The sequence below is a fragment of the Nomascus leucogenys genome, chromosome 21 (genome assembly GCF_006542625.1).
Source record: "Nomascus leucogenys isolate Asia chromosome 21, Asia_NLE_v1, whole genome shotgun sequence".
NCBI lineage: Eukaryota > Metazoa > Chordata > Mammalia > Primates > Hylobatidae > Nomascus > Nomascus leucogenys.
Window position 1 is genome coordinate 21,006,317 of NC_044401.1, and position 23,163 is coordinate 21,029,479.

The 23,163-nt window shown below is 39.9% G+C and overlaps 1 long non-coding RNA gene and 1 pseudogene across 1 annotated transcript in view; one reads left to right on the plus strand and one right to left on the minus strand.

Moving 5' to 3' along the window:
* The window catches only part of LOC115832142, a 115,125-nt gene that overhangs the window by 18,952 nt on the left and 73,010 nt on the right, over positions 1-23,163 (plus strand). The window lies entirely within an intron of this gene.
* LOC100587592 lies at positions 11,370-12,114 on the minus strand (annotated as a pseudogene).

Here is a 23,163-nt window from a genome sequence, read left to right on the forward strand (position 1 = left end):
GGGCATGGTGGCTCACACCTGTAATCCCAGCACTTTGAGGGGTCAAGGCAGGAGGATCTCTTGAAGCTGGGAGTTCAAGACCAGCCTGGCAACAAAGCAAGACCCTGTCTCTACAATAAATAAATAAATTAATTAATTAAAATAAATAAATTAAAAGTAAAAATGAGCCAGGCATTATAGCACGTAACTAAATCCAAGCTACTTGGGAGGCTGAAGTGGGAGGCTCATCTGAGCCCAGGAGGTGATGTGTATGAGATGTTAGTATAATTAGTAATTTATTATTCTAAAGCACTGCTTGCTGAAAGGGGGAGAAATGTAAAATTAATACAAAGTAAAATATTTCTTAATCTCAAGTGGATGAATATCTGTTTTAGAGCTGGGCAACAATGTGAAAAATAAGTACTCTGAAAAAGTCATTTGCCTTTACCTCATTGTTTTCTTGTATAAAATGGAGATATCATAATAGCTTTCTTGACAACCTAGGGTTTGTGTAGCAACTGAGACTAAAACAAGATATCTTTGGCCTATACTTTAGAGAAAAGTATATACATCAGAAGTGACCAGCTTGATGAATTTTCAAAAATTGAACATGCCTGTGTACTGAATGCACAGGACAAGAAAGACAATGTTACCGTACCCCAGAAATCTCCCTCATGCCCCTTCAAATCACTAATCCCCTGCCAAAAGCGTATTCTCTATCCCAGTCTCTGATACTATAGATTTTGTTGGTGTTTGAACTTTATATAATGGATGCACACAGTATGTACTCTTTTATGCCTGACTTCTTTGGCTCGACATTATGTTTGTGAGATTAATCCATATTGTTCTGTGGAGTTATAGATTGTTCCTTTTCCTTGCTGTATAGTATTCAATTTTATGACAATATAATAATTGATTTTTCAGCTTCTCTGTTGATAGGCATTTGAATACTTTCCCCTTCTGGCTTTATGAATTGGAAAATAAATATATGCCTTTTTATTGGATATATACCTATAAGTGGGATTGCATAATCATGGCTTGTACATATGTTTGGCTTTAGTAGATATCACCAAACAATTATTCAAAATAGTTGGTCCAGTTAATACTCTCACAAGTAATGTATGAGATATCTGGTTGCTATGTGCTTTGCCAACACTTGTTATTTTCTCTGTTGATATTTAATATACATAAAATAATTTGGTAAACCATAAATCTTCAGATGCATAGTATTTTCCAATTTTATTTTGCTAATGTATTTGTCTTTGTCAGAGTAACTTAAGATGACTAGAAGGTAACTCTGTGAATCTCACTTCACTGCTTGCAGCTTTTCTTCAGATTGCTGTTACCCTCTGGGGTGGCCTTAATTAAACTATGCCTTTGTTAGTCTAAGTAAAAGTAAGCCTAATAAACAGGTCAAATTAAAATTTTCTAATGTTACTTAAGTGTTTTGCAGAAATATTAATTATGCCCTTTAGTTCTGTAGACAGCAGAAACAAAATTCTAATTCATAGAACCTGGAGAAGCTATAACACAGGCCAAGAAAATTTAGCAAGCAGCACATATACTCACTTGAAATGCAAATCTCATTTCCTATGCAGGTAGTTACCTAAACACTTAGAACAGAATTCATCTGATTTCTTTTTATGTCCACTGCCTAACTTCTCTACATCTGACTTTATGGAATCTTTTAAATAGTTCTACCCTAGATGGTTTGTTTGCTTGTTTGTTTGTTTTGGTGGGAAGGGGTGCGAATAAGATAAATGTTGGATAGAAGAGAGGAAGGGAAAACTCTATACTAAAAATGGCTATGGTTATTAGTGGACCAAGCACAGTTCTGGATCTGTTCTGCTATCAGGCAAAAATGATGAAATGCTGGGAACTCTAATGACCAGTTGTCATCTTCCTCCTCACTCTCTGCAGCTGCTGACCCTAATCTTCCTTACTGCCTCAGTCTCCCCTTCAACTTGCTTTAAGTTGATGGGATTTTGCTCTGTTGCCCTCATTTATAGAACCCCACTTCCATCAGAGAGTGTGACTCTGAGGTCCTGTTTTAATTAATTAATTAACAAAACATATTCACAAAATACCTTTTATGTGCCCAAGAAAGAGAACTCAGAGGTAAGTAAGAGCCAGTCTGCCTTTAAATAGTTCGCAGGCTAGTGAAAGAGACAGTACATATCTGGCTATAAGTACTAAAATAGCAATAATAAAGCATTATATAAACATAAAAGGACTTTGTTATACAAGTGGATATAGCACAATGAGGAGAAAAATATTTCATTCTCCCCCCCTCTGCAGTTTCATTTTATTTTGTTACCTCAGTCTCAGGTTACAATTGTAGTTATTTAAGTGGAAAGAAACCAAAATCTGCAAAAGATATGAATGTAGTATCTATGATGGAAAATGCTTGTCTTTTATATTCTTGTTTCTTTGCTTTGGGTATTTGTTTTAGTTTTTCGAAAAAAAATTTTTTTGGCCTGTTTTCACAGTTCTTTCTGAAAATCACTGATGATTCCTATACTAAAAGCCCATGAGCTATCTTCTACTTGGGTTCACTTCTTTTCTGTTTGTTTGTTTGAGACAGGGTCTCACTCTGTCACCCAGACTGCAATGCAGTGGTGTGATCGACCATAGCTCACTGTAGCGTTGGACTCCTGGGCTCAAGCAATCCTCCCACCTCAGCCTCCCAAAGTGCTGGGATTACAAGGGTGAGCCATCACACCTGGCCTTGGTCATTTCTGATACATTATTTCCATCAGGCCCAACTTTTGCCTTTTCAGAGTGTCTCCTTCAGTTTTTCCCCCTTGTTTCCTTTTTATCTTCCCTCTCTTTTTTTTTTTAGCATTCCTTACTTTTTTGGATTTGTTTATTTTGTTTTGCTTCTGCAGAGCAGGCTTCCTAAGAATCAGTTGAAATATTTCTTGTCACTTTTTCTCTGTCTTCAATCTAGATGACTTCTAACACCTTGCGCTTATTTTCTGAAAGACTTTCTTTCATATGCCTTTATTTTCCAACTTAGTCAATGTTGTCTGATCCTCTGCATGGCTTAATTGCTGTTTCAAATGAACCTAGCTGTCACATGGTGTGGAGAGTGAATAGCTCACCTCTAGTTCTTGTCCTTCTCCACTCAGGCTCAGAAGCTTCTCCAAGCCGGTTGTTCATCAGCCTGTGAACTATTTAAAGGCAGACTGGCTCTTACTTACCTCTGAGTTCTCTTTCTTGGGCACATAAAAGGTATTTTGTGAATATGTTTTGTTAATTAATTAATTAAAACAGGACCTCAGAGTCACACTCTCTGATGGAAGTGGGGTTCTATAAATGAGGGCAACAGAGCAAAATCCCATCAACTTAAAGCAAGTTGAAGGGGAGACTGAGGCAGTAAGGAAGATTAGGGTCAGCAGCTGCAGAGAGTGAGGAGGAAGATGACAACTGGTCATTAGAGTTCCCAGCATTTCATCATTTTTGCCTGATAGCAGAACAGATCCAGAACTGTGCTTGGTCCACTAATAACCATAGCCATTTTTAGTATAGAGTTTTCCCTTCCTCTCTTCTATCCAACATTTATCTTGTTTATCCGTCTTCAGTCCTCCTATTCATAGGCTTATTACATATATTTGAGAAGAATTTAATGGACATTTTCTCTTTATTCCTCCATATGTGCAAAAATAAAAGACTAACAGTTGAGCAGGTTGGTAGAGTGTATACTCATGGGTCTCAAACCTTAACGTGCATAGGAATCACTGGGGTATTCTAAAGGCAGATTTCCAGGCCTTGTTCTTAGAGACTTTGATTCGGTAGCTCCGGCCCAGGGCCTAGGAATCTGCATTTAACAAGCAACTCAGTTGCTTCTGATAGACATAGTTCTAGGACCTAATTTTGAGAAACTTCACTGTGCTGTAAACCCTTTAATGTATTCCCATTTAATAGCCATACAGGTAATGTACAGCTTTGAAAGGAGGCAAATCTGTCCCTGGCCCGTTTCTTCATGCAGACAGGCATTACCAGCAGCTTTTTTTTTCTTTTTAAATTAATATACTTTATTTTTTAGAGAAATTTTAGATTTATAGAAAAATTGAATGGAAAATCCAGAGGGTTCCTAGACTGCTTAAAGAGTCCCCTATGCTGTACCTATTCATGTTTCTTCCTTCCCCCAAAGCCCTGGCAATCACTTCTTTTTACTGTCTCCATAGTTTTGTCTTTTCCAGAATTTCACATAGTTGGAGTTATACAGGATGCAGCCTATTCAGATTGGCTTCTTTCATTTAGCAATATGCATTTAAGTTTATTTTGTGTCTTTTCATGGCTTGATAGGGTGTTTCTTTTTATTACTGAATTGGAAAAAATTGAATGAATAATATTCCTTTGTATGAATTTGCCACAGTTTATCAGTTCACCTATTGAAGGACATCTTGGTGTTTCCAAGTGTTGGCAATTATAACTAAAGCAGCTATACACATTCAGGTGTAGGTTTTTGTGTGGAGGTAAGTTTTCAACTCATTTAGGCAACCAAGGAGCACAATTGCTGGGTAGTATGGTAAGATTAGCTTTGTAGGAAACTGCCAAACTGTCATCCAAAGGGGTTGTAACATTTTGCATTCTGACCAACAATGAATGAGAGTTCCTGTTGCTCTGCATGCTCTCCAGCATCTGGTCACACAGTGTTTTTGTTTAGCCATTCTAAGAGTTATGTAGTCACATCTCATTGTTATTTTAATTTAAAATTCCCTAATGACATATGATGTTGAGCATCCTTTTTTTTTTGAGATGGCGTTTCACCATGTTTCCCAGGGTGGTCTCGAACTCCTGAGCTAAAATAATCCTCTCGCTTCAGCCGCATGAGCCACCATGCCTGGACAGCAGTTGTAAATTTTAATGAAGTCCAACTATCAATTTTTTTCATGGATCATGATCTGATGTTGTGTCTAAAAACTTATCACCACTAAACCCAAGATCACTTAGATTTTTTCCTCAGTTATCTTATATGAGTTTAATAGTTTTCCATTTTATATTTAGGCCTACGATCCATTTTGAGTTAATTTTTGTGAAGCTGTTCTTTTCAAAGGGAAATACTGAGTGACTCTAGCATTGCTGGCACCCTCTTCTCCTCCAACTTTTCCCTCCTACTTTTTTTAATAGAAAATTTAAAACACATACATAAATGGGGGGAAATAGTATAATGAACCCCCAGGTAACAATAGTCCACCTTCAAAAAGTCTTAACATTTTACCAATTTTATTTCATCAATTACCCTACCAGCATTTCTTTATTTATTTGTTTTTGCTGGAATTTTTATTTATTTATTTTTTGAGACAGAGTCTTGCTCTGTTGCCCAGGCTGGAGTGCAGTGGCGCAATCTCGGCTCACTGCAACCTCTGCTTCCTGGGTTTAAGCGATTCTCCTGCCTCAGCCTCTCAATCAGCTGGGATTACAGGCGCCTGCCACCACGTCTGGCTAATTTTTGTACTTTTAGCAGAGACGGGGTTTCACTGTGTTGGTCAGGCTGGTCTCAAACTCCTGACCTCAAGTAATCCACCCTCCTCAGCCTCCCAAAGTGCTGGGATTACAGGCATGAGCCATGGCGCCCGGCCTGCTGGAATTTTGTAAAGCAAATTCTAAACATCATCACTTCACCCATAAATATTTCAGTACAAGCACACCTTGGAAATAGTACAAATTTGGTTCCAGACCACTGCAATAAAGCAAATATTACAATAAAATGAGTCACACACCTTTTTTTGGTTTCCCATTGCATATAAAAGTTATTTCTGTGCTATACTGTAATCTATTAAGTATGCAATAGCACAATGTCTAAAAAATGCATATACCTTAACTAAAAAATACTTGATTGCAAAAAAATGCTAACAATCATCTCAACCTTCAGCAAGTCATACTCTTTTTTTTGGTGTATGACTTGCTGGTGGAGGGTCTTGCCTCCATGTCGGTGGCTGAAGACTGATCAGGGTGGTGGTTGCTGAGGGTTGGGGTTGCTGTCATATTTTTTTTTTTTTTTTGAGACAGAGTCCCACTTTGTTGCCTATTCTCAAGTGCAGGGGCGTGATCTCTGCTCACTGCAACTTCTGCCTCCCAGGTTCAAGCGATTCTTCTGCCTCAGCCTCCCAAGTATCTGGGACTACAGGCGCATGCCACCACGCCCAACTAGGTTTTGTATTTTTACTAGAGACGGGGTTTCACCATATTGGCCAGGCTGGTCTTGAACTCCTGACCTTGTGATCTGCCCACCTTGACCTCCCAAAGTGCTGGGATTACAGGCGTGACCCACCGTGCCCATCAGCTGTCATAATTTTTGAAAAGAAGATGACAAAGAAGTTTGCTGCATCAATGAACTCTTCCTTTCATGAAAGATTTCCCTGAAACATGTGATGCTGTTTGATACCATTTTACTCACAGTATAACCTCTTTCAAAACTGGAGTCAATACTCTCAAATCCTGCTACTATTTTATCAACTAAGTGTAGGTAATATTCTAGATCCTCTGTTGTCATTTCAACAATGTTAACAGCACCTTCACCAGGAGTAGATTCCATCTCAAGAAACACTGTCTTTGCTCATCCATAGGAAGCAATTCATCATCCATTCAAGTTTTATCATGAGACTGCAGCAATTCAGTTCCATCTTCAGATTCCACTTCTAATTATAGTTCTCTTGCTATTTCTACCACACCTTCAGTTACTTCCTCCACTGACGTCATCTGTGAAAGCTGGAATCAGCTTCTTCCAAATTCCTGTTAAGGTTGATATTTTAATCTTCTCCCATGAATCATACATGTTCTTAATGGCATCTAGAATGGTGAATTCTTTCCAGAAGGCTTTTGATTTACTTTGCCCATATCCATCAGAGGAATCGCTATCTATGGTAGCTATAGCTTTACAAAATGTATTTCTTTTTTTTTTTTTTGAGACAGGGTCTAACTCCTATCACTCAGGCTGGAATGCAGTGGCACTGTCATTGCTCACTGTAGCCTTGACCTCTGGGGTTCAGGTGATCCTCCCACCTCAGCGTCCGAATAGCTGGGACTACAGGTGCATGCAACCACACCAAGCTAGTTTTTGTATTTTTAGTAGAGACAGGGTTTCACCACGTTGCCCAGGCTGGTCTTGAACTCCTGAGCTCAAACAATCTGCTCATATCAACATCCCAAAGTGCTGGGATTACAGGCATGAGCTACTGTGCCTGGTCACAAAATATATTTCCTAAATAATAAGACTTGAAAGTCAAAATTACTCCTTGATCCATGGACTGCAGGATGGAGTTTGTGTTAGCAGGCGTGAAAATAACGTTAATCTCTGTACATGTCCGTCAGAGCTCTTGTGTGATCAGCAGCATTGGTCAATGAGCAATAACATTTTGAAAGTGATTTTTTTTTCCTGAGTAGGTCTCAACAGTGGGCTTTAAAGATTGAGTAAACCATGCTGTAAACAGAGGTGCTGTCATGTAGGCCTTTTGTTTCATCTATACAGCACAAGCAGAATAGATTTGGGATAATTCTTAAAGGCACTAAGATTTTCAGAATAATAAGTGAATATTGGCTTCAACTTAATAAGCAGGTGGATCACCTGAGGTCAGGAGTTCAAGACCAGCCTGGCCAATATGGCAAAATCCCATCTCTACTAAAAATACAAAAATTAGTTGGGTGTGGTGGCAAGCACCTATAATCCCAGCTACTCAGGAGGCTGAGGGAGAAGAATCGCTTGAACCTAGGAGGCAGAAGTTGCAGTGAGCCAAGATCATGCCACTGCACTCCAGCCTGGGCAAACAAGTGAGACTCCATCTCAAAAAAAAGTCATCAGCTGCATTAGCCCTTAACAAGAGAGCCAGCTAGTCCTTTGACACTTTGAAACTAGGTATTGATTTCTCCTCTCTACCTATGAAAGTCCTAGACAGTGTCTTCTTTCAATAGAAGGCTGTTTTATCTATGCTGAAAATTTGTTGTTTAGTGTAGCCACTTTCATCCATTATCTTAGCTCGATCTTCTGGATAACTTGCTGCAGCTTCTACATCAGCACTTCCTGCTTCACCTTGCACTTTTATGTTCTGGAGATGGCCCCTTCCTCTTTCTGTCTTCCTTCCTTCCTTTCTTCTTTCATTTCTTCCTTCCTTTCCTTCCTTTCCTTTCCTCCCTCCCTCCCTCCCTCCTCCTTCCTTCCTTCCTTCCTCCCTTCCTTTGTTTACTCTCTTTCTCTCTTTCTTTCTTTCCTTCTTTTTTTGACAAGTGTCGGGCTCTGTCACCCAGGCTGGAGTGCAGTGGCACAATCTTGGCTCACTGCAACCTCCACCTCCCGGGCTCAAGCCATCCTCCCACCTCAGCCTCTTGAGTAGTTGGAACTACAGCCATGTGCCAGTACATCCAGCTAATTTTTTATTTTTTTGTAAAGAAGTCTTGCCATGTTTCCCAGACTGGTCTCAAACTCCTGAGCTCAAGCAGTCTGCCTGCCTCAGCCTCCCAAAGTGCTGGGATTATAGGCATGAGCCACCATGCCTGATGGCACCAACCTCTGCTAGCTTCCAGCTTTTCTTCTGCAGCTTCCTCACCTCTCTCAGCCTTCATAGAATTGAAGAGAGATGGGACCTTGCACTGGATTAGGTTTTGGCTTAAGGGAATGTTGTGGCTGGTTTGATCTTCTATTGAGGCCACGAAAACCTTCTCCCTATCAGCAGTAAGCCTGTTACATTTTCTTATCATTCATGTGTTCACCGGAGTAGCACTTTTAATTTTCTTCAATAACCTTTCCTTTGCATTCACAATTTGGCTAACTGGCACAAGAGGCCTAGCTTTCAGTGTATGTCTGCTTTCAATATGCCTTCCTCACTAAGCTTAATCATTTCTAGCTTTTGATTTAAAGTGAGAATCATATAACTCTCCCTTTTACTTGAACACTTAGAAGCCATTGTAGAGTTATTAATTGGCCTAACTTCATTGTTGTTATGTCTCAGGGAATAGGGAGGCCTGAGAAGAGGGAGAGAGATGGGGGAATGGCCAACTGGTGGAGCAGATGGAACACACACAACATTTATTCATTAAGTTCACTGTCACATGGGCATGGTTTGCGTTGCCCCAAAGCAACTACCATAGTCACATCGAAATCACTGATTACAGATCGTCATAACAGATACAATAATAATGAAAAAGCTTGAAATATTGTGAGAATTACCAAAAGGTGACACAGAGACATGAAGTGAGCACATGCTGTTGGAAAAATGGCACTGATAGACTTGCTCCATGCAGAGTTGCCACAAAACTTCAATTTATAAAACGCACAATATCTGCTAATGTCAATAAAGTGGAATGCATTGAAACTAGTTATCCCTGTATTTATCGCTAATTAAAAAATATAAAAATACAACTATAACCACAATATGATTATCATACCAAATTAACAACAATTGCTAATAGCATCTAACTCCTAGTCTATTTAAGTATCTCTCTTGGTCTGATGTCTCATAATCCTTTCTAAACACATAATACTATTGGCTTCAGGCTGCCCCCAGTAGACATCTTTTCCCTTACATTCTCTTTATTCCTATACTTCATCGGGACTGAGGGACCAGGATTTTTCAAACAATATACCAGCTTCTCTAGAGGCTTTGACTTGGGCTGCTGACAGATAAATCTTTATTAAATCCTTGAGAGTGATATTATTCAAGAGACACACAAGGGAGATGAGTGATGAGAAGAGGAGGTGCTATTAGGAAAGTGGCCCCAGGACATCAGATTTATCACAGAATCCTTTCCATGAGTCAGTTAATCTTTTCCATTTTAGTTTCAGGGAGGATATTTAACCCCATGGAATTAGGAGTTCTTTCCTACTTTTGCCAAACTGCCAAAGCCAATGAATATTCAAGTGAAACCTTATCCAAATTTGGGGCTCTGCTGACCACTGAGGACCCTTTGTCTGAGTTATTGCTCCTGAAATCTTCACACAGCTGTCTCTGGAGAGAGAAATATAGGGGCCAAGTTTCTTGGATGAGCTGCAGTCAGTTTTCCAAGGATATGGTTGATCCCAGAAAATACACAGCTAATTTATAAGACACTAGGAAGAAGGCAGCTGCCTTGAGGATAGCATATTAAGGATTCCAGAGGTCAAAAACTGACCTTAGTCTATATGGGACACTCTCACTAGTATGAGCCAAAGAAGCCTGCATGAAGCTATAGGCCATCTAAAAATCCCTGATGATGCAAAAGAGGTCAAAGATGAACATCTTGAAATACAGACTGTTTCTGTATTGGCTGAGAGACTGATGTTATCTCATCTGGCTGGAAGGAAGTCAAGGAGTCAGGAACTCCTTCGTTCTAGTGGTCCTGATCCTGGGATTTAACCATTATTTTCAGTTTAACAAATATACATATATTCTTCTTATGGAAGAAGAAGATTGTTTCCACGGTCTTTGAGTCCGTAGAAGCCAATAAACCACGTTAAACACAGCCTCAGATTATCCGTCTTCCTTCTTCTTAATGTCTCTGCAAGATCATGCATTATCTCATAGGATTGGTATGTGACAGATTCTATTTTGAGTCTTCCGATGATTCCTTCATTTAGTCTTTCTGAGAACCAGAGTTCAGAAGAATCTGTGCAACTGGGAGTTGCCCCCAGTTCACTAGATCTTGCAGTCCTAATTTCAAAGAGGTCAGTGTCTTTTAAAGGGCCATGTGGAGGCTCCCATGTATTTAGGAGAATGAATTCCTTGTGCTAAGAAGTTATCTACACAGCATCCTTGATAGAGTTCTGTTCGGTGATGTAGTGACATAAGTTGTCTCTGACTGAAGAACTTTTTGAATGCTTAAATAATGGGACTATTTTAGTGAACCCAATAAACCCAAGTTAATAAAACTCTCCATTGATAGGGAGACGATTCATTCCCAATGAAACTAGCAAGACTTTTTAGAAGATGCTGCAGCTTTCAGCTGCAGCCATCATCATGCCATCTTCTTTACTGATATTTGGCTTGTTCAAATGGTTATTGCACGTGTAATTACCCACTCAAAAAGGGCTTTTCATATCTGCCATTCCAAACTCCAGGCATGGCACATTGATCTTGAGTGTCTGTGGGGGGTTAAAGTAGTAAATGGTTAAGCTCTACACTTAAAAATGGTTAAAGTGGTATGTACATACATTTACCACTTTAACCTTTTTTTTTTTTTTTAAAGAAGTCATAAACAGCATTTATTACCTTGGTATATCATACTGGTCTTATTGCTGTTCCTTCTCATTTAAGTGGCTTTCCATCTTTCCTCCCTCCTCCCACAGTCTGGCTACACAGTTCATCCCTGAACTGTTAGCCCACAGCAGCAATATGCTTATTCCATCCACATCCCTAACATCATGCATTCACAAAGTCAAACTTCTGGTCCACAAAGCCCTCCCTAAAGGAAGTTTAATGGTTGCAAAAGAATTTGTAGTAAACCAGGCTTCCCAGGATGGCAAGCTCCAGTAAGATGATGATGGAAAGCAGCAGCTTGTTGGTTGTCACTTTTCTGGACATTGAACGGAGAATCTTTCGACTGTTGCTCAAGTTTTCTCTTGTGTTTACCAGTCTACTCTTGGTGCGTTCTAACTGGTCTTGCTGTTCTCCCAGCTCTTCTGTGATTTCTGAGCCAATCCGGTCAGTCTCCATGGCAATCTGATGAGAACGTTCAGTACTTTGGGTGGCCTGTTTCAGGCTTTCATTGCCTTGCGGAAGCATTGCCCTTTGAGACTGTAAGCTGATTCATATGCTCATTCTCTACAGCATATATGCCATATATCATGTCTCCTCGGCCTCCAGGTGTGGCTGTCAAAGGTGTGCTTCTCACCTCCCAATGGAATTTGGCAAGGTCCTTCTGGTAGTTTCGAAGCTTAGACATCATGGGGTTACAGAAAGACGGGGGTGCATAACGTAGCTCCTCTTCCATCTCTGCCAACGTTTCATTTGCTTCCTGTTGCTTTTCATCAAAATCCCTGATTAACTTCTTCTCTTCGGTCCCCACCGCCCCCAGCAGCCGCTCGGGCACCCCTTGTAGGTCTTCATGGAGGCCGCGGAAGATCTCGTACAGCTTCTCGAAATGCTCTGAGGAGGCGGCGAAAGTGGCCATGGCGCAGGCCGCGCTCTAGCAGTGGCCACCGAGATCCGGGCGCTGGGCCCTCTCATAGCCCGGGGGTCAGCCGCCAAGCCCCGTGACCATCACGGCGACCGCCGCGCCACTGCAGCCCAGGACCGCTTTAACCATTTTTAAGTATAGAGTTCAGTGGCATTAAGTATATTCACATGGTTGTACAACCATCACCATTGTCCACCTTCAAACTCTTTTCAGCTTGTGATACTGAAACTTTACATCCGTTAAACAACTCCTCATTCTCCCCTTCCTCTGCCCCTGGTAATCATCTCTGTTCCACTTTCTTTCTCCATGAATTTTAGGGTACCTCATATAAGTGGCATAGTATAGCATTTGTTTTTATGTGACTGGCTTATTTCACTTAGCATAATTTTTTTCTTTTCTTTTTTTTTTCGAGACAGAGTCTCGCTCTGTCGCCCAGGCTGAAGTGCAGTGGCACGGTATCTGCTCACTGTAAGCTCCGCCTCCCAGGTTGACGCTCTTCTCCTGCCTCAGCCTCCCAAGTAGCTGGGACTACAGGCGCCCGCCACCGCGCCCTGCTAATTTTTTGTATTTTTTTTTTTTTTTTTTTTAGTAGAGACGGGGTTTCACCGTGTTAGCCAGGATGGTCTCGATCTCCTGACCTCGTGATCCACCCACCTTGGCCTCCCAAAGTGCTGGGATTATAGGCGTGAGCCACCGCGACGGGCCAGCATAATGTTTTTAAGATTCATCCATGTTGTTGTAGCATGTGTTAGAATTTCCTTCCTTTTTAAGGCTGAATAATAGACCTTCGTATGTATATACCCCATTTTATTGATCCAGTCATCTCTCAGTGGATACTTGGGTTGTGTCTACCTTGTAGCTATTGTAAATAATGCTGCTGTGAACATGAGCAGGTATATACCTAGGGGTGAAATTGTTGAATAATATGGTAGTTCCATTTTCAAGTTTTGGAGGAACAGCTATACTGTTCTCCCTAGTGGCTGCACCATTTTACATTCCTACCAGCAGTGCACAAGGGCTCCAGTTACTCCACATCTTTGCCAAAAGTTGCTATTATTATTTTTTTAAATAACAGTCATCCTAATTGGTGTGAAATTGTATCTAATTGTGGTTTTGATTTGCATTTCTCTAATCATTAGATGTTGACCATCTTTTCATGTGTTTATTGGCCATTTGTACGTCTTTGGAGATTTTTTCAAGTCCTTTTGCTCATTTTCAACTGGGTGTTTTGGTTTTTGTTGTCGAGTTGTAGGAATTTTAAAAAATATATTCTAGATATTAATCTTTTATCAGATACATGATTTGTGCATATTTTCTCCCATTCTGTGAGTTGCGTTTTTACTCAGTCGATAGTGTCTTTTTTTTTTCCTTCACCATTGGTCATATTTCAGAGGCAGAGGATTTATTTGAGTAGAAGTAGTCATGAAATAGACCTGAACTTTACCTTTAATAGGCAGCTGGATTTTTTTTAATTGTCACTATTTTGCTATTTTATTTTCAAGGTCTCTTTCAGTCATGCAAGAGTCAGTTGAAGTATTGCTGTAGTGACTACTTTTATGATGAAGAATTACCAATTTACCTTGGAAAAAGCCTATGAAAATCCGTAAAATATCTTGCCAGAGGCTGAGTTGTTTTAGTAATAATTCTGCTTTTGTGATGTGATTTTATTTAAAGAAAATTGAACTTCATATTTGTTTGTCATTATAGGATTAAATATGGGCTTGACTAGCAACTGAAATTGTATGAGGCAATAGGATATGAAATGGATATCTCTAGTGCAATTTATAAGCAATATGGTTTACAAAAGGTCATGGAAAAGTATCCAGGTAAGTAATAATTGCTAGTATGTATTGAGCCCTTTCTAGATGTCATTTACTCTGACACTAAGTGCTGTGGGTGGATTTCTCACCTTTCTAGCAATTCTATGAGACAGATATCATAGTTCCCCTTCATCCATGGTTTTCAATTTCCATGGTTTCTGTTACCTGAGGTCAACTGTGATCTGAAAATATTAATAAAAAATTCCAGAAATAATTCATAAGTTTTAAATGCAGGCCATTTTAAGTAGCGTGACGAAATCTTGGGCCATCCTGCTCCATCCCGCTGGGGATGTGAACCATCCCTTTGTCCAGCATCTCCACGCTGTCCATGCTACCCACCCATTAGTGACAGTGACTTGGAGCCCTCTAGGTTATCAGATTGACTGTCGCAGTATCAACAGTGCTTGTGTTCAAGTAACCCTTATTTTACTTAATAATCACCTCAAAGTCCAAGAGTAGTGATGCTGGCAATTTGGATATGGCAAAGAGAAGCCGTAAAGTATTTGCTTTAAATGAAAAGCTGAACGTTCTCAACTAAATAAGGAAACACAAAAAATAGTATGCTGAGGTTGCTAAGATCCACAGTAAGAATTTTATCCATTTTTGTCGTGAAAAAAGAAAGAGAAATGTGTGCTAGTTTTGCTGTTGCACCTCAGACTGCAAAAGTTATGTCCACAGTATGTGATAAGTGCTTAACTAAGATGGAAAAGGCATTAGATTTGTGGGTGGAAGACATGAACTGAAACGTGTTCCAAATGAGCAATTGGGTCTGGTACTGTCTGTGGTATCAGGCATCCACTGGGGGTTTTGGAACATGTGCCATGCAGATAAGGAGGACTATTGTACTGTGCTGTTGTTACCTTTTAAAACTGCGGTTTAATGAGAAATAACTTCTTCAAGGTCACATAGTTTGTATAATTCTTTTATTTTCTTTTCTTTGCCCTTTCTTTTCTTTTTTCTTTTCCTCTTCTCGTCTCTTCTTTCATTATTTTTTTTTTTTGAGACCACCTCCTGGATTTAAGCAATTCCCCTGCCTCAGCCTCTCGAGCAGCTGGGATTACTGGTGTGTGCCATCACTCCCAGCTACTTTTTTGTATTTTTAGTAGAGATAGGATTTCGCTATGTTGCCCAGGCTGGTCTTGAACTCTTGGCCTCAAGTGATCCGCCTGCCTTGGCCTGCCAAAGTGCTGGGATTACAGGTGTAAGCCACCACATCTGGTTGGGAATATTTTTCAAACTTTAAATTGCCGAGGTTTAGCACTTGCCTTAATTTGACATTAACTGAATTTTGTCTGAAAATGCAGAGAGTTGATTTTGACAAATGGATACATTTGAATTATGTCATATAGAATTGCAGAATTTACCTCAAGAACTCTTTGCTGTTGACCCAATCACCATTTCACAAGTATTGAAGGATGAGGGTCTCTACAAATGCAGGAAGTACATGTAAAATATTTTGTATCCTCTAGATATTTTATCTTGTCTCAGTAGCTGAAAAGTACTTAAAGTTACAGTTTCTTTTATTTCTGTAGGAAGAATTTGTTTGACTGAATAATATAAAAATTTTGAATTCAAATCTGCTTTCAAGAAGAATGTAAATTCTTAAAAGCAAAAATCAGATTGTAGGGATTATTGAAAATTTAAGTAGCATAATCAATGTAATATTATTTAGTCCTCTAAGAAATACTGCACATTTTATCTATTCATTGTTTTGGAAATCATTAATGGTTTTGTTTGTTTGAGAGTTGCAGGTGATCATTATTTTGAAATTCTAGCATTTTGGGTTATAATGCAGGAAGCGCTTTTATAGCTGTTGCCCACAAGAAAATGACACCATCTTTCAGGCTTACCACGGGGAGTCAGGCTCAGTGTACATCTTGTTTCACTGAACCTGTACAGTGGATGGAATCCACTTTTGTTGGGAGTGATGATGGTATCTTTTGATGCACAAGATTTTTAAATTATAATGATATCCAGTTTGTCCATTTTTTCTTTTGTTGCTTCTGTCTTTAGTGTTATATCCAAGAAATCATTGCCAAATCCAATGTAGTGAAGCTTTTACCAGAGTTTTCTAAGAGTTTCATCCTTTCACATCTGATGTTTAGGTACATTGTGAGATAATTTTTGTATTTGGTATAAGTAAGGATCCAACTTCTTCTTCTTTTTCTTTTTTTTCTTTTTCTTTCTTTTTTTTTTTTTTTTTTTTTTGCATCTGGAGATCCAGTTTTCATGATGTCATTTGTTGAGAGTCTGTTCTTTCACCACTGAATGGTTTTGGCCCTTGTCACAAATTATTTGATCATATATGCCAGAGTTTATTTATGGGTTCTGTATTCTAGTCAATTGGTCTATATGTCTGTCTTTATGCCAGTACCACACTGTTTTAATTACTATAGCTTTGTAGTAAGTTTTGAAATCAGGAATGTGAGATTTCCAACTTTGTTCTTCTTTTTTTAGATTATTTTGGTTACTTGGGATAGATTACGAATTTTGGCGTAGATTTTTCCATTTCTACAAAAATTTTTTAAAAAGCCATTGAGATGCTGATAGGCATTGCATTGAATCTGTAGGTTGCTTTGGGTAGTATTAACATCTTAAAAATATTAAGCCTTTCAATCAATAACATGGAATTTCTTTCCATTTATTGGTGTCTTCTTTAATTTCTTTCAGCACCATTTTGTAGTTTTCAATGTAAAAGTCTTTCCCCTTTTTGGTTAACTTTATTCCAAATTGGTATTTATATATATTTATGTATGCATATTAGATATGTATCTATATTATATATGTGTGTGTGTGAGTATATACATATTTTCTTTGTGGGGGAGAGGGGTTAGGATCTCACTCTATTGCCCAGGCTGCAGTGTAGTGGCAGGATCATGGCTCACTGCAGATTCAACCTCCTGGGCTCAAGTGATCCTCCCACCTCAGCCTCTTCAGTAGGTGGGACCACAGGAGTGTGCCACCACCACCATGCCCAACTAATTTTTTTTTTTTTTTAGACAGAGTCTCACTCTGTTTCCCAGGCTGGAGTGCAGTGGCACGATCTCAACTCACTGCAACCTCCACCTCCCAGGCTCAAGCGATTCTTGTGCCTCAGCCTCCCGAGTAGCTGGGACTACAGGCATGCACCACCATGCCTGGCTAATTTTTGTATTTTTAGTAGAGATGGGGTTTCACCATGTTGGCCAGGCTGGTCTCAAACTCCTGACCTCAAGGGATCCACCCACCTCAGCCTCCCAAAGTGCTGAGATTACAAGTGTAAGCCACTACACTTAGCCCCCCAGCTAATTTTTAAAAATTTTTGTAGACACAGGGTCTCTCCATGTTGCCCAAGCTGGTCTTGAACTCCCAGGCTTCAACTCCCAAAGGGTTGGGATTATAGGTGTGAGCCACCACACCTGGGACCCCACTTGTTTTTTATGCTATTGTAAGTTGAACTGTTGTCTGAATATTCTTTTTGGATTGTTCATCCTTAGTGTAGAGAAACACAATTGATTTCTGTGTATTGATTTTGTATTTTGCAACTTTGCTGAATTTATTAGTTTAAACAGTTTTTTTCAGTGAGCTCTTTAGGCTTTTCTACATATAAGATCTTGTCACCTGTGAACAGAGATAGTTTTACCCCTTTTCCAATTCAGATGTTTTTATTTCTTTTTCTTGCCAAATTGCTCTGGCTAGGACTTCTAGTACTATGTTGATTAGAAGTGGTGAAAGTGGATATCCTTTTCTTGTGCCTGATCTTAGAGGAAACACTTTCAGTCTTTCACTGTTGAGTATGATGTTGGCTGTGGGTTTTTAATATATGGTCTTTATTGTGTGAAGATAGTTTTCCTCTTTTTCTAATTTGTTGTGTTTTTTTTTTTAAAATCATGAAAGAGGTTCAATTTTGTCAAATGTTTTTTCTGCATCAGTTGAGATGATCACAAACCCTGAGCTTTTATAACTAGGAAATGGCTTTAATTCCCAGCCCAAAAAGTTTTCAGAAGAGGCCCCAGCAATTTAAAAGTTATAGTTTTGTTTCATGAAACATTATTCTCTTCCATGCCTCTTGGTGAATCCAAACACTTGTCAATTGCAGCAATCGAACCTAGATATTTTCCTTCCCTGGCCGTCTACTGTATTCTTAAGGCCTAGCAGTAACTAACTATCGTATTTCCTTCTTTCTTGCTAACAATTGAAGGGAAAAAGTAAATCAATTTGGACTAATTAACAAATGGCTAGGAGCCAGGTTTTATGGAATGAATTTATTTTTATTTTAAAAAATCTTACAGTAAAATTGACTTCTTTTTGGTATACAGTTCAAGGAATAAACATGCATAGATTCACACAACTGCTGCCACAATCAGGATACAGAACAGTTCTATCACTCCCAAAAAACTCCTGCCTGTCATCTCTCTTTATTATCACATCCTCCTCCATCCTTGAACCTATGGCAACCACTAATCTTCTTCTTTCGTCTTTTTGAAAATGTCATATAGTGTGTAATATGTTATGTCTGTGACTAAAAGCTTAAATGTGACTGATGATTTTACTAAGAACCATTTTGAGCAACATCCTTCTTGTTCTGCAGAATTGTCCCAAACTGTGAACCTGATATCATCATCATCATGGTAGGAGGTCATAATCAAAGGTTCATGTCAGATTGGCCTCACAATACTAGTGTCTAAACTTCTATCTGTCTCTAACTTCTCAGTGGAGAAGGGTGTTGGCCAAATTCTAAGGCCAGTGGTTGATGATTGGGATTAACCTTTTAGCACCTATGCCACAAGAAATAACCATCTGTGGTACATGGTCATTTCATGACCATCATGTGTTATCTATACATGAAGGACAGTGAGGAGGAAATGTAGTAAGCTAAAAACTGAAGGACTGTACAGATATTATTTCAGAGAGATTATAAAGTATCTTTTGCTTCTACTGTGATGGTCAATGAATTAATTTTCTTGGTTTGTTGGATGAAACAAATTTAGTAAAATGGAAATAGTCATATTGTGTCTATTAGAATGCTTTTGACTGCAAGCAGTAGAATATCTGGCTAAAAGTGACTGAAATAATAAGCTTTATTATCTTACACAAAAAGACATCCAAAAGTAGGTGGTTCTAGGGCTGAATCAGTGGTCTCAACAATGTCATCAAGAATGAAGCTTTTTTCATCCTCCATTCCACTGTCCTCACATGAAAACTTTTGGTCTCTTACTTGCAAGATGGCTGCTGCAGCTCCAAGTACTGGGTCCTTAGACAATTACATTGCTATGTAGGAAGCCAGGAGCAGCTCAGGTGACAAGAGAGCTCTTCTCATGTGTGCTTGTTTTTTTTTTTTTGTTCTTGAAGGAAAACTGTTTTCCAATTCCCCCCAACAGACTTAGTGTTATGTCCCATAGTCAGAACTGGGTCCCTTGGTCATTTGTTAACATGAAGGCAAAGTGGGTCTCTAGCATTTAACTGTTATCATGTGACATGGGCTGGGACAGGAGGGATGGAAGGTGAGGAAAGTGACTCCTGGAGAGGCAACAGATTTGCCTCACTCCGTTGTGAGGATTAAATGCAGTAATGTGGGTAAAGCACCTCTAATTGGGCTGACACATAAGGGACTCAATCCTCATTAATTCTTTTTATTTCATGTCTCCCTTCTCCCTTTCAATTTTCTTTCCTCATTTTTCACCTTTAGGAGAAATACAGAAATTCAAAAGTTTTGCTGACCTTCCCTAGATAAACGCCCTATTTGTCTCTCCCACCCTCCTCCTACTTCTTGGAGTTCTGCAGCTCAAGTTTCCACAAACCAGTTGGAATCTCCTGGACCTCTCAAAAGTCCCTCACCTTAGACTGAGGAATACGTTGTTATGGCTGGTCCATAGATGTCAATTATAGACATAAAACTGAGAAATCCTTATAAAGAAAAAAGAAGAAAACCCATCAGAGTATGTTGTTATTACAATGTTAGCCTCCACTAGAAAATCATCTATTTCAGTGGAGTGAAGCTCTTTCCATACAAAAAAGGAGCAAAAGGCACCCCCGTCTGTGCCTGTCTGTACTGACTGCTGGCTCTGAGCACCATAAGATGCTTCTTGCCATTAGAGCAATGATTTCAATTTTTCCATTCCAACTGTGGTGAAAATGAATAAGAAAACTGAGTCCTGCCTCTGGAAGCGGGATACACGTTCCACACTAATCAAAAAAGGAAGATTCATTATTAGACAATATTTAACTCCCCAGACTTTGAAAGTTCCTACATTTGTCAGAGTAGCTCTGAATCACTTCACAGCCACCGCAGGATTAGAATGGGGGTATTGTACAAGCCTGACCCTTTGCAGTTAAGTTTTTTTCCCCTTCTAAATGAGCTGCTCTTGCTACTCTGAGTCACTGCAATCCAAATCTCATAATTTCATCTCCTTCTCTTCTAATCATTTTACCAGATAGCCATTTTAAGGGGGGGCAGGCATGCAGATTTTATTAAAGGGGCCATAGCATGCCCTAAAATGCACTTAACTAAGAAGTGCCAATAAAATATCAACACTGTCACCAGGTAAAGGAGAATGAAGTTTTTAGGAACCTGCTTAGTAGTGATAAATACTTCAAAGGGCCGCATTTCTATTTGCCAAACCAAAGCAGATTTAGCAATGGAATCATGAGACAGTCCTAATGAAGGTGACTCTGGGCTGAGTGCCTGAGTGACTCCCGGGCTCTAAGAAACCCCCTTCTCAGACATGGGCTTCCCTTTCTCTCACCCAGTGGAAAAGCCAGCAGAAATCTGCTGTGCAGTCCTATCACTTACGAACATCCAGAGACAACAATATTGACAACCATAGGCCGTGGCACTGTGCAATTCTGTTGGACACATTGCAAAGGAAAACCACCAGCAGCTGCCCGAAGCTGGTTTTCTCTTATTAAAATTTGGTTAATAAAGCCTGTAGCATGAAACAAACCAGATGAAAAACCAGCCTTCATCAAGGAGGGCTTATTGCAGGCTGGGAAAGATATTGTTTTGTCCAAGTCAGTAGGTTTCTATCAACTTGAACACCTCTGCATGGACTTAGGTGCTCTGGGATAATACAGAGGGAGCTGGAAGCCTGGTGCTGCCTTGTGAGAGCATTCCCTTTTCTGTCTTTGGGAGCGGGAGCAGACTGACATACAGGAAACCGAGAGAAACCTGTGTAAGGAGGGTATGGAATCATGTGCAACTGTGTGGGCTGAGTGCAGGTGGATTAAAAAGGACACAAAGGTTGGTGTGAGATGATGAGTGCCTTCCAAATAGGGGCCCAGGTGGTTCATTTTGGTATCCTCAACATTGTGAACTTGTCACACAAGGTAGGGATTTAATAAGTAAATTTCAAGTAAAGGTCAAGTCTACACTTTCATTCACCTGTAATTTCAACCTGCCCCATTTTATACCTTACTGCATTTGCCCTTGCACTTAAAATATACACCAAAATAAAAGCACCTCAAAACCCCATTGGGTTGCTAACCAGTTACACGCTGACACACACACACTTACATATTCAGAATCTCTCATTGATTCTCATTGTTCTCTGTCAATCTCACACTCACTTTATATCTCTTCCTTCTCCAGCATTGTTGCCAGGAGTTGGAGAAAGAGTAGAATAGCACTTACTTTTTTAATTTTCCAAATTTTCACCAACCAGTTCACAAGGATGAAGAATTAGAAAAGTGGAGGAAGGACCTGGTGTAGTGGCTCACACCTGTAATTCTAACACTTGGGAAAGTTGAGGCAGAAGGATCACTTGAGCCCAGGAGTTTGAGACTAGCCTAAGCAACATAGACCCCATCTCTACCAAAAAAAAAAAATTAGTTGGGTGTGGTGGTGGATGCCTGTAGTCCCAGCTACTCAGGAGGCTGAGGTGAGAGGATTGTTTGAGCCTGGGAGGTCAAAGCTGCAGTGAGCTATGATCGCACCACTGCACTCCAACCTGGGTGACACAGTGAGACTCTGTCTCAAAAAAAAAAATGTAGAGGAAGGAGACGAGCAAGATGATGGGAGAGGGGAAGAGAAGAGAAAGAATAGGCAAGAAAGAAAACCAGAGAAGTTAAGCTTCCCATTGTGGCTAGGGAGTGAATTGTGAATGACAATGCTTTTCCTCTATCAAGGTTAAGGAAGATGGCTCCCAGATTGTACAGCAGAGTGAGAGTCCTGCAAAGATAAATTGCTTTGGATGCACTGACTTGTGGAGAAGGAGGAAAAAGGAGTGGAACAATCTCCATTCTGTCATAAATTCTGGCCATGTATTTTTCTTGAAGAGTTAGCTTCTCATGGATATGACGTGTTTTTGTATAGGTCCTTTTCATTAAGCTGACTCTAGCATAAAGTTAAATGACAAATGCTTTGTTGGGAAAATGTTGGACCACTTGGTGGATGCAGATGTCTTCTTGGCAGCTGTGATGGTTAATATTATATGTCAACGTGGCTGGGCCATGGGGCATCCTGATACTTGGTCAAACATTATTCTGGTTGTTTCTGTGAAGGTATTTTTGGATAAGATTTGCACTTAAATCAGTGGACTTCAGGTACAGCAGATGGCCCTCCATAATGTAGGTGGGCCTCATCCAATCCGCTGAAAGCCTAAATAGAACAAAAGGCTGACCTCAGAGCTCCCCATCAGACTGCCTGTAGACGTCATCTACATCGGCAGTTCCTGCTTGTCTAGCAGTCTGCCTTGGATTTGAACCGCACCTCTTTCCTGAGAGGCTTCTTCCATCAGATTTTGGACTTGCCAGCCTCCACAATATCCTAAAATCTATCTATCTGTCTATCTATCATCTATCTATCCTGTCCATACACCTGTACACTCCTTATTGATTCTGCTTCTCTGTAGAACTCTGACTAATCCAGCATCCCCTAAGCTGACAAGCAAGGCTGAGATGTAACAAATGTGCTCGTGCCTTTCCTAACCAGCACCATAACTGAGGAGTGTGGACTAAGAGGCCATGAGCCCAGGAGCATCAGTCAGTGGGCCTAGGTTATGTGTGAGCCTTGTCCCTTCCTAGTGCTCTGCTCTGGATAGATTCCCTAACCTCCAGAAACAATTATTCAGATGACTAAAGCATTGCCAACCTCTGATGTGTTCATTTTCTATTGCCATTGTAACAAATTACCATACACAGTATGCTTGAAACAAGGTAAATTTATTCTCTTACATTTCTGCAGATCAGATCAAAGTGTCAGCAGGGCGTCTGAAGGCTTCAGGGAAGAATCTGTTTCTTGCTTTTTTCAACTTCTGGAGGCCACTTACATTCTTTGGATCATGGCCACTTCCTC